Here is a 19357-nt window from a genome sequence, read left to right on the forward strand (position 1 = left end):
TTGGATAACGTACCAATGTACCCTTGTTTAAAATACGCACGCTTTATCACTGGTAACTCCTGATTATTAAAAAGGGTTCAGCACGATCCCCAAAACTAAATAATTTGTTAATATATGACTACATAATTATGACGAATTTCACTCTTCATTGTTACTGTTACAATACGAGCACAAAAGGCTATTCATGAACTTAGCATGCTCCCATTGAACAGAACCGTAAAATCTTTTTAAAAGGTTTAAAAATATTTAAGGCAGCAGGACCAGAATAAGATGTATGAGAAAATACCAATAAATAAACGTGAATAACTGGATAATTTAATAAAAAGTAAATCAGCAAAAAAATATGAATTTTAGCTGTTAAGATGATTTACGCATGGAGTCATTTTGACTGAATCATTCTTTTAGTTGAAGATTTTAAGTAATTACTCTTATTAGCTTTCTGAAAAGAAAACTGTTGTGCCGGCTTTGTCAGTGCCGGCTTAAAACTACTGAGGCTAGAGGGCTGCAAATTGTTATGTTGATCATCCACCCTCCAATCATCAAACATACCAAATTGCAGTCATCTAGCCTATGTAGTTTTTTAAATTTTATTTAAAGTTAAATTTTAACAATAATTGCGCTTCTGGCAACGGTATAGGATAAACCCCACCGGGAAGTGGTTCACAAATATCTCTTAATAAAGAATTCACTATACCCTGCAATAACTTACTTCCAAGGGAAATTAAAACTCATAAGTACATCCGCCTTGGCTAGGATTTCAAACATGGGCCTTATGTTTAGATACAGTGATGAATAGTCGATGTAACCATTAGGCTATCACGGTAGACACGAGTTGATATCGACTATGCCGTGCAAATTCTCGTCGAATTCAGATTCTTTACTCGGAATCGATATCAAAACCACCTCCACCATGACAGCTATATAAACTAGTAAGTTTGCAATACTTGCTAACGATACTAGTGCCTCAGACTTCTTATGCCCTACTAGGCGAAGAGCTTAATACTAAAACCTTCACTTTTATCCGACCTTGGGACATGCACGTGAGTTTGACACTTTCATGACGGTAGACGGAGAACTTGCATTTTTTTTGCTTCGTAATCAACATTTTCATGATGGAATAAAAGGTCAGGTTATAGTTTGTCAAGGAAGAGTGATTAAAACCGAACAGTGTAACCTACTAACTCTGTCTTTATTGCCAATAACATTATTATTCAGAAGATAAACCCTTGTTTACATGGAAGAAGCCTACCGGAGTTACTGATTTGAAATTCAGTCTTCCAAAACTTACACCATAGCGCTCATCTGATAGGCCTATTACTTACAGAAACTAACACGCAGTACAGAATGAAGAGATCAGTTACCAGAAAAGAAAAAGAAAGATAAGTTCATAATTTAGTACATAAATAGATGAAAATATAAAACTCGGATTTTTTGTTACGAATCTTAAACCTTTGTTTTTTTTTTATTAAAAAAACGCGAAATTGGCTAGATACCCTGGAAAATAAAAAGCAAAATGTAATTAAAAATGGTAAAATGGATGAGCAACCAAGCTTTATTTCCAGTAAAGAAATCACATTGTCAGCGTATTGTTTACATTGCTTGCAAGAACTACAAAATAATTGCTACCAAAATTTAGTTCCTTCTTTCTAGAAGTTGAAAGGTATCACCACTAACAAGTTTCATCAAACCCATTACTTAACGGGCTCTATAAAGACCAACGGTTAAAAACTTTATCAAAACCGTAAACTAAAACTGCTTTGAAAAACCTGAGTTCAGCAAGAAACGCATCCTTATGTTACGTCCTGTGAGAGTCCAACTGCACTTCCAAAAGTTTTCTCCTAATAAAAAAAGATCTACAGTTTTCTTACGGAAAAGCCTTATGAGGATTATTTTCCTTTGATGTTCCTATTTTTTTAATTGACTCCAAAGTTAAAGGAAGGCAAATGTTCAATATTACCGCTAGGGAACGTTTAACACTCATATTCTTAACATTCAAATGACTTTGAAAGGGAGGGGGGAAGGTAATGAGTAATATTAACTGCCACAGAAAATTAAATATTCTTGACAATTTAAGGGTCTGAAGTTAAAGGCAAGGAAATGGGTAAAACTACGTCAGTGAGCCTCTCAAGGAAGGCCATTTCACACATCATACAGATCTTCATGTGGGCCGAAGTGGGACTCCTCTTGCCTGAAGATCCTGGTGACGACCGAGTTCCTGGGACACCTGTCGATAATCTTCTGAGCTGTCACCCTCACCCTGGCGCGGCAGAAGTCGCCGAGGTCGATGACTTTGCACTCGCATACCTTCGAGGGGATGAGGTGTGATGCACGTCAGAAGGCAGATTGATTAGGCCTATCCGTGTATCCCTAGCATAGGCCTATAAGACTTGACGTCTAGCGCGAACTCCCAGATCAGAATATCTGGAGATTTAACACTAAAGAAAACGACGTACTTTGGCTGAACTTGTGGTCATCAAGTTCAGTGTTTATTTTTAAAGATCATTTAAGTGAATTACTCGGCTCAAGAAAGAAAAAAAAATTGTAAAGAAAACTCAAATTTTCCCTTAAGGATTACAACAAATATTCACAATTTATAAAGAATTGAGAGTTCTAGATATAGGCCTACAGTTAATCGTTTTCCATATTTTTTTTCTGGGCGCTTGTCCCCTGTATACAGAGTTTAAGCCTAAATACTGGAAATGCTCACTTATCCCACTGGACGGGGAAAACATTCAAAGAGAGAGAGAGAGAGAGAGAGAGAGATCACTTCATACTTACAGCTTTCGCAGCTTCATCCAATTCCTTCTGTGACGAGGCCTCCACATCCTTGACAAAATTGAAGGTTTTGATCCACTTCGACAACTCCCCCTGGAACCACAGTGCCTGCGGAAGAAGAAGAGAGTGCCCTTGCTCAAACTTCAGGAGGGGTTTATAGTGGACAATTCCGAAATTCTCTCGCCTCTTATTTTGTCCTTACTTAGCAGACACAGAGTTGAAATGCTTCCACATTAACATGACAACACATTTGACAAAGATACTAATAAAAAACTGCATGTGTGTGTGTGTGTGTGTGTGGAACTTCAGTAATTATAGTGAGGAATGCGATTACAAGCAAAGCAAAGTGATGCTATTTAATGTTCTTGAAGGATATTAACATGCAGAGCAAGGATACACAGAATACAATACCCATTTGTCAGTAAAAAAGAGAGAGAGAGAGAGAGAGAGAGAGAGCAAGAGAAGAAAATAACACACGAATAAAAGATGACGTAGATTCAGAACAAATGAAGAAGTTGGCCAACAGAGATAAGGCCATCACCATGGCATCGTTATTTGTTAATGCAACTAACGAATAGATGACTAATAATAGTAATAATCCTTATTTTCAGCATGAGGCTATATACATGGAATATTCAAAGTAGAGGCATTACAATAGATACACACAAGTTATATGCACAAGTTAAAGTGATAAATGATAAGCTGGCAATATCCTGGACACAGTTGCCGAGGTAGCAGTTAAAAAAATAATTATTATATAATTGGTAGTGACAGTATCGTTATCGTATCGCCAGCAGCCTGTCACTGTCATTGGTGCAGTCGAAGGGGGAACGAAAAAAGACAAATTACTTACGACCTCACAAGGATACTCCGCGACTTCCAGCGAGCAGTTTTTCTTGAAGACTGCTTCGAGCTCCTCTTCAGTCAGCTCTCGAACTCCTCATTCAGAGGGATAAGATAGAAACAGTGGTGGATAAGGGACGTACCGACAGCTCGGACTCTGATCCACAGTGCAGTCTCTTCCAGACCTTCCTAGGGCACAGAATGCAACTGCAGGCCAAGCCTTCAGAGGTGGCCATGCCCTCTGTGTTTGATGTTGAAAGGTGCCTCCCTGTGGACAAGGCATGAAGTCTTTCCAGCCTTCCATCGTTTCCCCAGTCCCAGGTAGGAAGGGAAGTAAAGGGTAAAAGAAGGAAAGAGGACAGTGAGGTTGGCAGTCTCCTACAGCTGCTGCAAGTAGAGGGATGCTTGCTGTGCCATTAGGCAATGTGGCAGAGTTGGTGGCAGCCCTCCAACCTATGTTCTGGTACTGATGCTAAAGGAAAAGTGTTGACATAGGGCAGGTGAGGGTTTATTTTAGGTTGGCAGAGTTAAGGAATAAGAGCATTAGACGAGGTAGAGCAAGGGCTTCCCGTAGTGGTGAGGGGTGAGGGTCTCACTTTTTACAGAATCTGTACTTTACCATTTTAAGCAACAATTCAGTGCCTGATCTGCTTGCTCTAATTATGTGTTAAGTTACTCTATTAATGTACTATATGTAGTGGGTTTTATCTATGAGATTTTTTAAACATAAAACATTTATGTAAATAAAATTTTTTGAAAATGAATTTTTCTTTCTAGAGAGCTGCAAAATGTTAAGATGACCGTTGACAGTGGCGGTGGAGGTATGGGTGGAGGTGGGGATACAATGTCAGATTCAGAAACCCTTGAGAAAGAACTACGTGCACGCCTCATGCACTACCACGCATCCTTCAGCTCGCAAGGTAAGGAGTTCGACTTCAGTTTTGAGGCTGTTACTTGATTTAGATGACGCAACTGTAATCCATTGTGTAGCACTTGAATAGCTAGTTATTCTGCGTTGAGCAGGAATTAGAAATTGGAAAGTTGTATGAGTTAGTACATCAAGATTATGGTATACTGTAGACTGTAATATGAGGTGCATTTTATGGCATTTGTGTCTGCTGACTCTTTGCATATTGTTAAATGTCTGGTAATGTTAACGTCACAAGTTGTTTTGCCACTTGGGCCGAATTTTCACGGTTGTACGACCTGTTGGAAATACCGTGTGCTTTGAATTGTTTGTAGTTCAGTAAGCTTTAGTTTTTAATTTATGCTTAGATATATTGTTGTCTTCAAAGCTAATACAGTTTTTTTTTGTGGGTGTTCTTAGAAAGGTTAAAGGTGCCCATAAAACTCATGGCACTGGAAGGGGTAGGAAGATTTTAGCTCTAGCATTGGAAATATGTAGTGTATTGGGAGAAAGCACAAAAGACATTTACTTTGATTAAAAGTTAAGAAACGGCAGATGCTAACTGAATGGTAGCAGTATGCATATTAATAGCAGCTGTTGTTAGTCCTGGTTGGTTATTTTAGCCTAGGTGAAAATATTAAAGTACATACATCAAATTTTTAGACAGTTCAGTCAGTGTTTGATGAGAATTTGATTGCTTCCCCCCTTTATTTTGTTCGATGGTGTGTCAAGATTTTACCAAGGGAGATAAACATGCTTTTGATTATCAAGTGGATGACTCATTATTCCGTAACCCTTTGGATGCCATGTTTGATTTGGATTTTGTTTTAGGAAGCATTTGTATCCTTTAATGGGACTTGTTTGAAGAATGTTTAATGTAACCTGAGGATGGAATTGCCTTATGTAATTTACTTCTGCCGCCATACAGCATACAAAATACAATGCCTCTCATTTTGTATTTTTTTTTTATATTTGTTTCAAGTGTTACATTAGATCTTGTTCTAGTTTCTTTCAAGAAATTTGGTGCGACTTTGTGGCACTGTATGCCATGCAGTATGCTATAATGTCTGTTGCATTCATGATGGTAAATACATGCTAGGGTTTGACTATCATCATAGACTGTAAACATTCTTTTGAATGAGAGTACATAATGTTCACTGATGAAAGTGGGCATGGAGTAACTTTGTCAAAGGTCATTATCATCATCATCATCATCATCAAACATCTTTACCTGTTAAACTTGAAAAAATAGTTCTCTTCACTCTCTTCTGATTTGTGCACTGTCCATCCGAATTTCCTGATGGTCTGGGAATTCACCCACTTTCTATGTTAGTACCCAGGTCTTTGGTGCATTGAACAATACAGACCTTACGTATATATCGTAAGGCTTCGCTTTGTCTATTGATGGGGGTACTTGTACATGCAAGTAACCTACAGTAGATGTCTCTCTCCACTTCATCCCAGCTGCAGCTACTTTGCCTCACTACTCCCTCAGTATCTGCTTCAAAGTCTAGTTTACCTCCGAGATATTAGGCCTCTCATGTATTTTTGGCGTCAGAAACTGCGTACTCCATATATATCTGCATTCCTGTAATGAAACCCTCAGACTTGTTGGCTGCAGCCTTGCCCCCAACTGATGATTCTCCTTTGCTGCCATAGATTTTCAAATTCTGGAGTGTCTAATATTCTTGTGCATTTCCAGGGTTCTGTTGTTATGCTTGGTTTTACTAAAGCCCATTTCCAAATTAAAAACGTGTCATAAAGAGGGAATACATTTATTGTGGAATGAATAGAAATTGAAAGTTGTGTTTAAGGACCTGAAGTCGAGTACTCATGCCATTTGGTTTCTTCTCTTAGTTACAGCTTTCTTTAATGTTAGCTTACAAATAACTGAATTTTAGCATTATGTTTTGCTATGGCTTCAAAGGTAGGATAATTATGTTAACAGCATTTTCTCATTTTTTCATGACTAACAGGGTGGTGCCGTAAGTACTCCTTTCCAGTCTGTTCAATTGATAGTTCATTTCATCGTAAAGGCTTTGCCTGAACTGTATTTTGGCATCAAGTTTATATATATAGATTCGAGTTTGTAAATGCAGTATTTTTATGATACAAAAACAAACAATTATCATAAGATGCCTTAGCCTATCGCACCATGCTTTTACTGAACAGAATGCTCCCACTATTCCTGGCACCACCTTCATCACAAGGGCTCGGACCTTTTCAGAGCTGCAATCCTACATTGCTATCGTGACTAGCAGCTGGCTGAGAGGCAGTGGCACCTCTAGATAAGGGGGAGCCCACAGACTTTCTGAGCACTCTCATTACCCATGGTTCAGCTCCTATCTTTTCCCAACACTTCTACTTCTTCTGGAGGCATTCCCCTGCCCTGGGACGCAGCACCTGCAGGTGTAATGCAGCGAATACTCCCCTTACTCCTTGCCAGGTAGCTTTGTCAGGGTACCAGCATCCTTGACGGGGTGAAAGGCAAGTTGGGGGAAGGCAGGGGGTACATTGGTAAAATTTGTTAGCTTATAGGAAAAGTAAGGAAAGAAGTGATTCCTCTGCTGGAAAGACTGGCTGTTGAAGGGAAGCTTCCTCTGCAGTTGCGAGTTCCTTGTCACCAGCACTGATGAAGACAAACTTGCAGGATCTCCTACCAAAGATAGTTGCCTTTGTGGCTGTAGAAGTTCTTTCTTGCCTAACTCCTTCTCTGACTCATCCTGGAAGAGAAGGAGGGTGGAAACTGTCCTAAACAAAGTGTAGCCTATTGGCAAACATCAGTCCTGTGGAGGGAGATGGATGATCATGTGTCTTCACACACACACACACACACACACACACACACACACACACACACACACACACTCTCTCTCTCTCTCTCTCTCTCTCTCTCTCTCTCTCTCTCTCTCTCTCGTTCCAACAAAATTGAGTATGTAGGAGAAAGGGAAAGAAGAGGACGCAGACCAGTACTTTAGGATGGCATAGTGCTGACTCCACAAAGGTGAATTGGGAGGGTGGCACTGCTGAGATGTTGAGGCTACAGAGCTGCACAGTGAAATAAGGGTGGATGCCGAGACCGGGGATGAGTGTATGACCAAGAACAGTGGGGGCATCCTGTTCAGCTAAAACCAGTTGCTGCAACTAGGGCAGTTCTTCACAGAACAAGGCATCTTATGATTACTGAGTTTTATTAAGCAAATCCGTACTGCAATGAATATATGGATAACTTGCTTAGGGATGGCATTCCTCTTAAATATTAAAAATAGGTACAGTATAATGAATCTGCTTATATTGGCATTAGCTCAGATTGTTAGTCAAGAGGCCAACAATTAGTCAACAAGGAATCAGGTCAACTGCATAACCTGAGGAAGGGCAAACATTATGGAAAAAAGAAGTTTCAGTTAAAGGCTCCTCTTGTAGCTAAGTATTAGTCAATGTAGCTGGTATTAGTAAACCAGGATTAAACAAATCACAAATGAAGTTTAGACATTCAGTCGAAGACAGGAGAGTAAACAAGAAATTCACAGAAACAACATTGCTTCCACAAATGCCTATGCATTTCTGACAACAGAGGCGTAGAGTAGGTCTGAGTTTGAGAAAGATTGTGACGATACTGAGAAAGATCAGAAATGTTGCTATGCTGTACGAGGATTTGTCGCCTGAGTTATATTCATGTTGATATGGCATTCTTTTTCTTCTTTTATTTGTGACTGGTAGGCTATATATATCTTTAGCCCCTGCCAACACCAAAGAAGGTATTTCCATGATGTTTGTGTTTTGATTTAATATACTGTATTTTACTTTTTTTTTCTTACACTGTCTTCACTTTCATTTTCCACAAATAGGCTTCTATAAACTCTTGATCAGTCATTATTCCTCAAACCCTTCTTGGAGAAGCAGAGATCCTCCTGAAATCACAGCGTTGAGGTACCGATCTTCACAGGTCTCCCTCGGGCATGCATGTCAAAGACCTTTTAGTGTGCAGGCTAATACTTCAGTTTGGAAAAGTACTGTATACTTTGCTATACTCACTGGACTGTGCATTATATGTTAAAGTGTTCCAAAAGCATGCATATAAAGATTTCTGTCCTCTGTTGATGTATGAAATTGGTTGTAATTATACAGTTACAGTATTAAGTGACAGAATTTAACATGCTTGTTTTATCTAATATTCCACAAAAAATAACCTTTTTCAAGTGATTGTATACTACTTTTCTATGTATGCACATTGAGTATTGGTGTAAAGCATTCTGGTACCTAAGTTCACGTTGAATGTTGCAATAAATACCTTTAATTTTTTAAATTGTGAAGCCAGTAAAATCCACTTATGGAACTTTGCACTCTACAATATAGTACAATGCAGTATCATCACTTTCAGGAAACATAGATGAATTGTGGTGTCCTTACACTGGTAGTACTCATTTGCATACATTGCATCTATTCAATATGAGAACAAGAGTTGTCTAGTTTTAGTTTAAATTCTTGTCTCCGTATCTGAGAACTGTCATCTTTTGGAAGAAGTGTATAAACTCAAGACGCTTCTGCTCTCTGAAAGAAAGGAATTCAAGCTTTTATCCTTACAATTAGGAAGGAATTTCCATTTGTATATTTCAGCAAAATTAGTGTATTCTGATATTTCAGTATTTCAAAGCAACTTATGTAAAAATTGTATTTTCATATTATGCATCGGAAATAAGAATGAGATGTCAATTGTCTCATATAAATTAAAACTATTTTCTTTGCAGGTACTGAACGTGGTTACGAAAGAGTGGTGAGAAAGAAAGCGAGAGAGAGAGAGAGAGAATGAGGGTAAGAAAGAGAGAGAGGGAATGAGAAAGCGAAGAGAGAGAGAGAGAGAGAGAGAGAGAGAGAACAATAGTGAGAATGAGAGAGAGAGAGAATAAGGGGAAGAAAGAGAGAGAGAAAGAAATGATGGTGAGAATGAGAGAGAGAATGATGAAAGAGAGAGAGAGAGCTTGATGGTGAGAAATGCGAGTAAGCAGAAACGTCCAGGAGTGAAGAGAGTGAGAGAGAGAATGATGGTGCAAATGTGATGTGACTGATTGTCTCATTTTTGTTCTCTTTTGAAAATGAAAGACGTCCATTCTCTCTCTCTCTCTCTCTCTCTCTCTCTCTCTCTCTCTCTCTCTCTCTCTCTCTCTCTTGAAGAGAGAAACAGACCCAATTAAATCTCCCATTCCCTAGGAGAATTCCTCCTCCTCCTCCTCCTCCTCCTCCTCCTCCTCCTCCTCCTAAGCTGTCAAAAGAGAGCCACCTTCAAATCTCTCAGAAGTATCTCAATAGGTAAGTTTGGGGTGTCCTCCACCACTGCTCCCTAATCCCTTCTAGTAACCTCTCCCTCTTATCTGCCTCTGTTTTTTGAAAAACGATGATGATAATATAATAATAAGAACTTGAATAATAATTAATATCTCAAGTAAGGAATTAAAGTAACCTGCAATAATATTAATAATAATAATAATAATAATTTATAGTAAAAATAACTAATTAAACAACTGTGTTCTCTCTCTCTTTATATTCTTCTTCTTCTTCTTCTTCTATTATTATTCTTCTATTATTAGTATTATTATTATTATTATTATTATTATTCTAGAAGAAGAAGACTTGATGGTAAATAAACATTCTCTTTCAATTCGACAACACTAGACTAGGCTCTCTCTAGCGGGTCTGGAATGAGGGAGAGAGAGAGGGAGAGAGAGAGAGAGAGAAAGAGACTGAGAGAGAGAGAGATTGGAATGTATCGACTTGGCTGTCTGTACAAATTCTGACCAATTTATCTGTCACGTGTTTTTGCGTAACCAGTATGAAAATATAGTCTCTAGAACTTCTTTATCTCGACTTAATCTTTTATTTTGCTTCAAATTTATAAAGTTCCGGTAGCTTTTTTTTTTTTTCTTCAAATTTTAATATTCCGTTCTGGAATCTCCTATCTACTCTCTCTCTCTCTCTCTCTCTCTCTCTCTCTCTCTCTCTCTCTCTCTCTCTCTCTAAGTCAAAATATGCGTTAATTTGTATGGGTTTTGTAAGGAATATTAGAAAAGCTATTTTCTACGTGTATAAAACAACTGAGTGATATCAAAAACCTGTCTTATTCTCCAAAGAATGTGGTATAAGGGTGCATGGTGAAGGTTGGGGAAGCCGATAATGGGTCTGTTTGTTCCTTATTCTTGGGTCAACTCCCAAGGGATTAGCGGTCCCCCCTATCTCCCCTGTTTCTGTTCCTTTTTCCCTCTGTTCTTGTGTCTGTGTTCTGTGTCTGTATCCATACCAGACGTTATTTAGTTATATATTTCACCTTTAACTACGTAAAAGACGTAATTCTCGTTATGAGCAGACTTCGGCCTAGACCGATAAAGTCAATTATTATTCATTTGATGAATGACAATAATAATTATTATGACTGATCACTCATGATTATTATTCACCAAACGCCAAATAATAATGATAATAATAAATGTTTGTGAGTGAAGCCGTTGATTTTACCGGTCTACGCCTAAGCGTGCTTATGGCAATCCCAGCTAATAATAAAATATAGCGAATTATTATTTCTCATACTGACAGAGAGAGAGAGAGGACATCCGCCAATCCCTTCGGAGTTGGCCCAAGAAAAAGCAGAGAAGAGAGAGAGAGAGAGAGAGAGAGAGAGAGAACTGTCCTGCTTTGTTTAAAGAATAACTTTTGAAATCATTAAATTCTTGTACAATTATGTAATATAACTTTGGTAATTTTTCCTTTACAACGAATGTGAAATGGAACGATTTTTAGAGAGAGAGAGAGAGAGAGAGAGAGAGAGACGGTTTTATTATTACGTCAATATTGAAAAAAATCTTAAAAATTAAGAAAAAAAAGTCACTAACCACTTGTTACCCCTATAGCGGTAGCTATAAGGGTAAACATTTTACCGGTTATAACTCACATTTTACGGTGACCGCCCTATAGTCCGAAGGCCCGATAGTCCGAAGGTCCGATAGTCCGAAAGTCAGAAGGCCCGATAGCCCGACGGACTGTAATCAGCCCCCCCACCCCTCCATAGCTAATACGGCAAAATTGTAACCAGTAAATACCCATAAAAATACCAACATAACGTACCCTAGGGGTGTTTACTGGTTACAGTTTTGCCGTATTAGCCATGGAGGCGGGGGGATTAATCAGGCGGGGGTGGGGGGCGCTTGCCTCGGAATGCCGGGACTCATCAGCCTATTATTATTATTATTATTATTATTATTATTATTATTATTCGACCTATCGACTATCGGGCCTTCGGACTATGGTAATGATTTTTTCGGACTAACGGACTGTAATCATTTTTTCACCCTTAGCTTCGTACATAGTGTCTAGACCGCCTAGATCCGATAATATCAACAACTTCACTGAGATTATTATTATTATTATTATTATTATTATTATATATTATTATTATTATATTATTATTATTATTATTAATAACAATAATGAGCACGCATAGGTCTAGACCGGTAAAATATTTTCTTAGGATTACTTTTTTCACCCTTAGCTTCGTACATAGGCCTAGACCGATAATATCAACAACTTCACTGAGACTATTATTATTATTATTATTATTATTATTATTATTATTATTATTATTATTATTATTATTATTATTATTATTATTATTAACAATAATGAGCACGCATAGGTCTAGACCGGTAAAATATTTTCTTAGACCCGTATTTTATTATTATTATTATTATTATTATTATTATTATTATTATTATTATTAATCATTTGTTTCCTTAATTCGAGTATTGGTAGAATGTGTGCAAGCAAACAGGGAGAGAATATAAACATTTAGGCCTATAAATGCATTTTGGTTTGTACGTATGTACGTATATGTGTATGTATGTGTGTGTGTGGTGCGTTTCCAATCCCTCATAAGTTGGTGTTTAATACATTGCACTTTCCTATTACATTTCTGTTTCACTCCAATTCAGTTTTGTCTGTATGCTGGTAATTTGTCCTTATAATTTATCTAAAAAGAGTAAGAAAATTAAACTTGGTCTGAAGGGAGCGTTGGGGGGGAGGGGAATGGGGGTATTGTGTGTGATAATCTTCCTGCCCTGGGGTACCTCCTTGTTCTGTGGTATCCCCCCTCCCCCTCCCCCTAATCCCGGGTATATCTATCTCTTGGGGTACATTTCAGTCTAACTTTCTGCCTGTCTTCGTATATACTTTTCTTTATATGTTATTGCCAGCATTTTGTCTTTGTTGAGAGAGAGAGAGAGAGAGAGAGAGAGAGCCTGAAGTGGACTTCAAATGATGTAAAATTAAACGACCGAAATCGGGTGGGAATCTTGTCTGAGAGAGAGAGAGAGAGAGAGAGAGAGAGAGAGAGAGAGAGAGAGAGAGAGAGGAAGGAACAAACCAATTTTGGGCCGGTCGACTGTCGTGCGAAAGAAATTTCGTTCTTCCGTTCAATGTTGAGTTGAGAGCGTTCTTCCGTCTCTTCAGAGCCAGCCACCATAGACAACAATATTCAATGTCTCTGCTCGCGCAAGAAATGATTAAAACTCCTTACACTTCGCATACAGATGTCTTTTCACAGTGAGAAAGCATAAGTATTGAAACTCACGTTCGCTGATTGGCGTAGACCATAGTTTACGAGTTCATCTTCCGTAAAGCTTTCGTTGCGAGACATGTCGAATAAATTGTTTGATGATCAACAGTTTGCGTGAGTTTGGTTTGTGCTATTTGCCATCCAGATGATTACCGAAGATTTGTGTCTGCTTTTTTATCAGAGTATAAGCGATAATGGAAACATTGATTTCAACTAATGCCAGCTATAAATAGCCAAGCTACGGGGTGGATGTCAGCGTCACGTCCACCAAATGCCTTCTGCTGGTCACTGACAGATGAGACTGACTTAATTGATGGGGGGGACCAAGATCAACTATACCTAGATTTCCACCACTTCATTGACCTTGGAAAGCATCTCTCTCTCTCTCTCTCTCTCTCTCTCTCCCTCTCTCTCTCATTACGACGGGAAGAGCAATGTCACGACTAATGAAAGGAATTTAGGAAAGGGCCTGTTATACTATCTCCTCATGGCTACTCAGACCTATGTCGGTCGACTCCAAGACGAATGTCGAGTTTGCCAACACTTTCATCATCTGCCGACATTTGACTTCGAAATAAAGCTTTCTTATGAAGGAAATTTGTCTAAATCATGCTGTCATACTGAGAGAGAGATTAAGAGCAATTGTCTCGTGTCTCTCTCTCTGTCTGGGTCTGTGTCTCTCCTCTCTCTCTCTCTCTGCCTGTCTGTCACGAGCAGTCCTGTCCAGTGTGTATGTCTGTTATAGCCAAAGTCCTGTCTGTCTTCCCCGTCATAAGCCATCTGACTGGTCTGTCTGTCACAGCACTCTTGCCCGCCTGGGTTCATCAGTCTTAAGTTCGTTACCGTCACAAGCAATCTTCTGACGGTGTGTCTGTCACAAATCAATATTGTTCGTCACTGTCACAAGCAATCTTGTCTGTCAGTCTGTGCCGTCAAGCAATCACATTACTGTCTGTCTGTCTATCTGTCGCCGTCAAGCAATTTTTCTGTGTCTGTCAATCAGTATTGACTGTGTATCTGTCTGTCACTATCACAAGCAATTTTGTCTGCTAGTTCGTGCGTATCACAACCATCATTGCCTGTCTGTCTGTCTGTCGTGCTGTCACAAGCAATCTTGCTTCATCGGCCCGTCTACCGCAGGCAATCTGGTCTATCTATCTGTGTATGCCCAAGCAATATTGTCTGTGTGCCTGTTCGTCACTTTCACTATAATCTTGTCCGTCTGTCTTTGTGTTACTGTCACAAGTACCGAGAAGGTCTGTCTGTCTGTTACTGTCACAAGCAATGCTGTCTGTCTGTCGTTGCCTGCAATTTTGTCTATGTATGATTGTCTGTCACTACAAACAATTTTGTCTGTTTGTCAGTGCTATAAGCAATCTTATTGTTCGTCTGCCACTGTCATAGCAATCTTGTCTGCCCGCCTGTAAGGTCACTGTCCTGTAATTTTGTTCGTTCGTGTGTCTCTGTCTGTCTGTCACAAGCAGTCTTGCCCGTCTGTCATAGGTACTGTGTTTTTTCTATACCCGTCACGTTGTCATATGCTCGTTCAAACGTCACGTCACAGTCAACTTGGTTCGTCTGCGTAATGTCACAAGTACGTTGTTCGCCTGTGAACGCGAACAGTAAGCAATCTTGTCATTCGTGTCTGTCACTGTCATTAGTGAATGTTGTTCGTCTGTGTCTGTCATAAGCAATCTTGTTCGTCTGTAGCCTGTCACTGCTCACAGCAAGTTGCTTCCGTCTGTGTTCGTCATAAGCAATCTTGTCTGTTCGTGTCTGTCACTGCTCGCAAGGAATGTTGTTCGTCTGTGTCTGTCATAAACAGATTTGTGTGAAACTACAATCTTGTCTGCCCGTCTGTCTGTCTGTAAAATACTGTCTCGCAATGTTGTTGTCTGTCTGCTTGTCGCTGTCATAAGCAGTATGCCTGTGTGTGTCAAGCAAGCAATCTTTTCTGTCTGTCTGTCTGTCACTGTCACAAGCAGTGTCGTCGAAGAATGCACGTTGTCACGTGACATAAGCTTGCTAGAAGAAAGATACAGAGAGAGAGAGAGAGAGAGAGAGAGAGAGAGAGAGAATGCCGTGCTTGACAGACACATACAGACGACACCGCCAGAGCACAGACAGACAGACAGAAAAGATTGCTTGTGACACACACAGGCAACACTGTCAGAGAAAGGACAAGCAGACAGACAACAATATTGCTTGAGACAGTGACACACAGACAGACAGACAGACAAGATTGCTTATGACAGACACAGACACACAAGTCTGTTTGTGACAGACACAGACAGACACAACATTCCTTGACAGTGACAGACACAGACAGACAAGATTGCTTATGACAGACACAGACAGACAACATTGCTTGTGACAGTGACAGACACAGACAGACAAGATTGCTTATGACAGACACAGACAGACAACATTCCTTGTGACAGTGACAGACAGACAGACAAGATTGCTTATGACAGACACAGACAGACAACATTGCTTGTGACAGTAACAGACAGACAAGATTGTTTGTGACAGTGACAGGCAGACAGGCATACAAGATTGCTTGTGACAGACACAGAAAGACACAATTACCTATGACAGACAGACAAGACTGCTTGTGACAGACAGACAGAGACACACAGACAGACAATATTGCTTTGACAGACAGGCAGACAGACAAGATTGCTTATGACAGTGGCAGACACAGACAGCCAAGATTGCTTATGGCACTGACAAACAGACAAAATTGTTTGTGAGTGACAGACAATCATATAGACAAGATTGCAGGCAACAGTGACAGACAGACAACATTGCTTGTGACAGTAACAGACAGACAGACAGCCTCGATTGCTTGTGACAGTAACACAAAGACAGACGGACAAGATTACTAGTGAAAGTGACAGACAGGCACACAGACAATATTGCTTGAGACATACACAGATAGATAGACTAGATTGCTCCAGACAGAGACAGGCTGATAGGCAAGATTGCTTTCTGTGACAGCGACAGACAGACAGACAGAGACAATGATGGCTGTGATAGACACAGACTAGTGACAAAATTGCTTGTGATAGTGACAGATAGACACAGTCAATACTGATTGTGACAGACACAGAAAGATTGCTTGTGACAGCGACAGATAGACAGACAGACAGACAATATTGATTGTGACAGGCACAGACTGACAGACAAGATTGCTTGTGACAGTGACAGACAATATTGATTGTGACAGACATACACCGTCAGAGAAGATTGCTTGTGACGGTAACAGACAAGACTGATGGTGACAGACAGGCAGGCAAGAGTGCTTGTGACAGACAGACAGTCAAGATAGCTTATGACAGAGGAAGACAGACAGGACTGGCTATAACAGACATACACACGGACAGGACTGCTCGTGACAGACAGGCAGAGAGAGAGAGAGAGAGAGAGAGAGGAGAGAATTGCTCTTAATCCTCTCTCTCTCTCTCTCAGTATGACAGCATGATTTAGACAGAGTTCCTTCATAAGAAGCTTTATTTCAAGAGTCCAAATGTCAGCAGATGATGAAAGTGTTGGCAAACTTGACATTCGTCTGGAGTCGACCGACATAGGTCTAGGTAGCCATGAGGAGATAATTATAGCTTAGGCCCTTTCCTAAATTCCCCTTTCATTAGTCGTGACATTGCTTTCTTCCCGTCGTAATAATGAGAGAGAGAGAGAGGAGAGAGAGAGAGAGAGAGAGAGAGAGAGAGAGAGAGAGAGAGAGAGAGATGCTTTCAAGGTCAATGAAGTGGTAAATCTAGGTACATAGTTGATCTTGGTCCCCCCCATCAATTAGAGTCAGTCTCATCTGTCCAGTGACCAACGAAGGCATTTGGTGGACGTGACATGACATCCACCCTGTAGCTTAGCTTATTTATAGCTGGTGATTATTGAAATCAATGCTTCCGATATCGCTTGCTTACTCTGATAAAAAAGACGAACTTCATCTCTGTGTAATCATCTGAATGCTTAAATATACAACCAAGCCTCACACAAACTGGATAAGCAGATCATAAGCAAACCAATTTATTTCGACAATATCATCGCCACAACAGAAGCACACGGGAGATGAACTCTCGTAAAATATAGTCTACATGCCAATCAAACACACACACGAACGATGAGGGTTTCATACTTATGCTTTTTCACTGTAAAGAAAAAGACATCTATTATGAGTGCTAATAAAAGGAGTTTTAATCATTTCTTGCGTGTAAATTACCTGTCTGAATAGGGAACATTCAAAATAGCGTGAAATATTGTTGTCTATGAAGCAGCTGTCTGGGGAAGGTGGAAGGAAGGAAGGAGCAACCACCTCAACTCAACATTGGGCGGAGGGCGGGAAATTTCTTTCCTTTTTTTTTGACAGTGTTACGGCCGTTTTCTTTCAGAATACTTTGCTTACTTATATGATTTTTCCTTGAGCATTCATATCTATAATAACAACTCAGTGACTGTGCAATTTCAGGAGTGTTTTAACAAATAACATATCGAGCAAAAGTTTGAAATCTCACTGAGTTCCCGTCATCCATTGTGCTGATGACATATGTCCGCATAAGAGGCTGGCCTACTACCTTTTTTCAACGAAGGCATTGAATGGTACTCAGATAAAATGAATAAATCAAGGTTACAATCTGAAAGTAGTTTTGATTGACATGAAATGAAAGAGTGCTTAAAAGCAGGCCATTAAAATGAGATATCTGATGACTAGGCCTATCGTACGAGTGCCAATGCTTCGTGTTCTGGAGGTCAACGTCAATAAATGTTACTTTTCCGGTTTCCGGATGTGGATTATATAACTTTGGTACCATAGAACAAATTTTTAGTCATAAGGAAATCTTGTAATCTGCAAAGTTTGTGAGCACAGGACTGTAGCAAGTGTAGCTTTGGGTATAATATGTACCGGTGAGATAAAGCATAATGATTATTGAAACCCATCGCTCGTTCGTTTGTGTTTGGTCTGAGTAGACTGTTTTACACAAACTCGTCTTTCGTTTGACTATACTCTCATATTATCGATACAAATCGGCATTTTTTTTATTTGTAAAAGAAGGTATGGGGGTTCTTTGTATATATCAATATTCGAATACGTTACCGAAGAAATAGTTTAATATTTATCACAATAAGCCAAGGGTATCGGACACGTTAACTGTCAGACAATCACGCGCCACTTATGCGCACGTGCCTCATCTCCAACCGTGGGTGGACAGAGGAGATGATACCCACACTATTAGTTCTGGCCTTATAATCCGGTATATAAATCCGCTAACAAATACTCTCTCTCTCACACACACACACACACGCATGCAAACAGGTGCACGTATCAAGAGCATTTTAGTCTATTTCCGTAGCTATATGCCTGATGGATGACAATTCCAGTCTAGGGTTATTCCTAAATCCGTTAATGAGTGTGGAAACTTACAGGTATATATTTAGAGGATTTAAAAAGGATTTAACTTGATTATTTTCTTACGTAACTGAATGATAAAAGCAAGTTATACATAAGACTACATTCTTGTTCAGTGGTCTGTTTGACCCGACATAGTATATAGGTCTAGGTCATCATCTTCGCCTCTCTTAAAACCAACCTGGAGTCACCTGTCGTTACTCATTCAAATATAAACCCGCATCTTAACAAGACGAAACTAACCGTTAAACCTCTGTGGTTTAAATCAAACCAGATTCGTCAAACCACACGCCTGACAAAAGTTTGGTTTGCAAGGTAAAAGAAATATTTTATATACTGGAAGCATCGGTCTAATATCGTCATTATTTCCGTTGAAGGATTATAATGATATATGAATTATTTACTTCAATAAACTTAATGGTAAGGTATTTGAAAGTGAAATAAAGAAGAAATTTTTAATGATAAAATGTATTCTTTCATTCCTTGCAGGGCATCACAGTGCATTCATCATTTATCGTCTTGTGTCTCATAAATTTCGTAGCTTAAATGTCATGGATGGCAATGCTACCTAAAAAGTATGGGTAGGGCTATCAGTCAATATGAAAATAACAAGCAAGCGACTAAGAAGAATAAAATGTGCGGGGATGCACGCAGACTATAGCATATATCCCGGCAACCAGCCAGCTCCTTACACAATCCTTAGGCCTGCTTCTAGAGGAATCTCTTGCTTTCGCTTGTTGTTATTTGGGGCCACACTTGAATGACGCTTGTATGTCAGATCTTGCATTCATGCTGATGTGAATGTATT

At 39.5% G+C, this 19357-nt stretch overlaps 2 long non-coding RNA genes across 2 annotated transcripts in view; one reads left to right on the top strand and one right to left on the bottom strand.

Annotated features, from left to right (window-relative positions):
* LOC136842126 (uncharacterized) overlaps positions 1–9369 on the top strand; it is a 27329-nt gene extending 17960 nt beyond the window's left edge. The window contains exons 2-3 of the long non-coding RNA XR_010854183.1: positions 4396–4538; positions 9274–9369. This is a non-coding gene — a long non-coding RNA (uncharacterized lncRNA). The remainder of the gene's footprint in view (positions 1–4395; positions 4539–9273) is intronic.
* LOC136842125 (uncharacterized) lies at positions 1535–3673 on the bottom strand. The gene is made up of 3 exons (XR_010854182.1): positions 3629–3673; positions 2779–2883; positions 1535–2304 (listed from the first exon to the last, which is right to left on the bottom strand). It is a non-coding gene; the product is annotated as an uncharacterized lncRNA (long non-coding RNA).
* Positions 9370–19357: the final 9988 nt, after the last annotated feature.

This window comes from Macrobrachium rosenbergii, chromosome 9 (assembly GCF_040412425.1).
Source record: "Macrobrachium rosenbergii isolate ZJJX-2024 chromosome 9, ASM4041242v1, whole genome shotgun sequence".
Classification (NCBI taxonomy): domain Eukaryota; kingdom Metazoa; phylum Arthropoda; class Malacostraca; order Decapoda; family Palaemonidae; genus Macrobrachium; species Macrobrachium rosenbergii.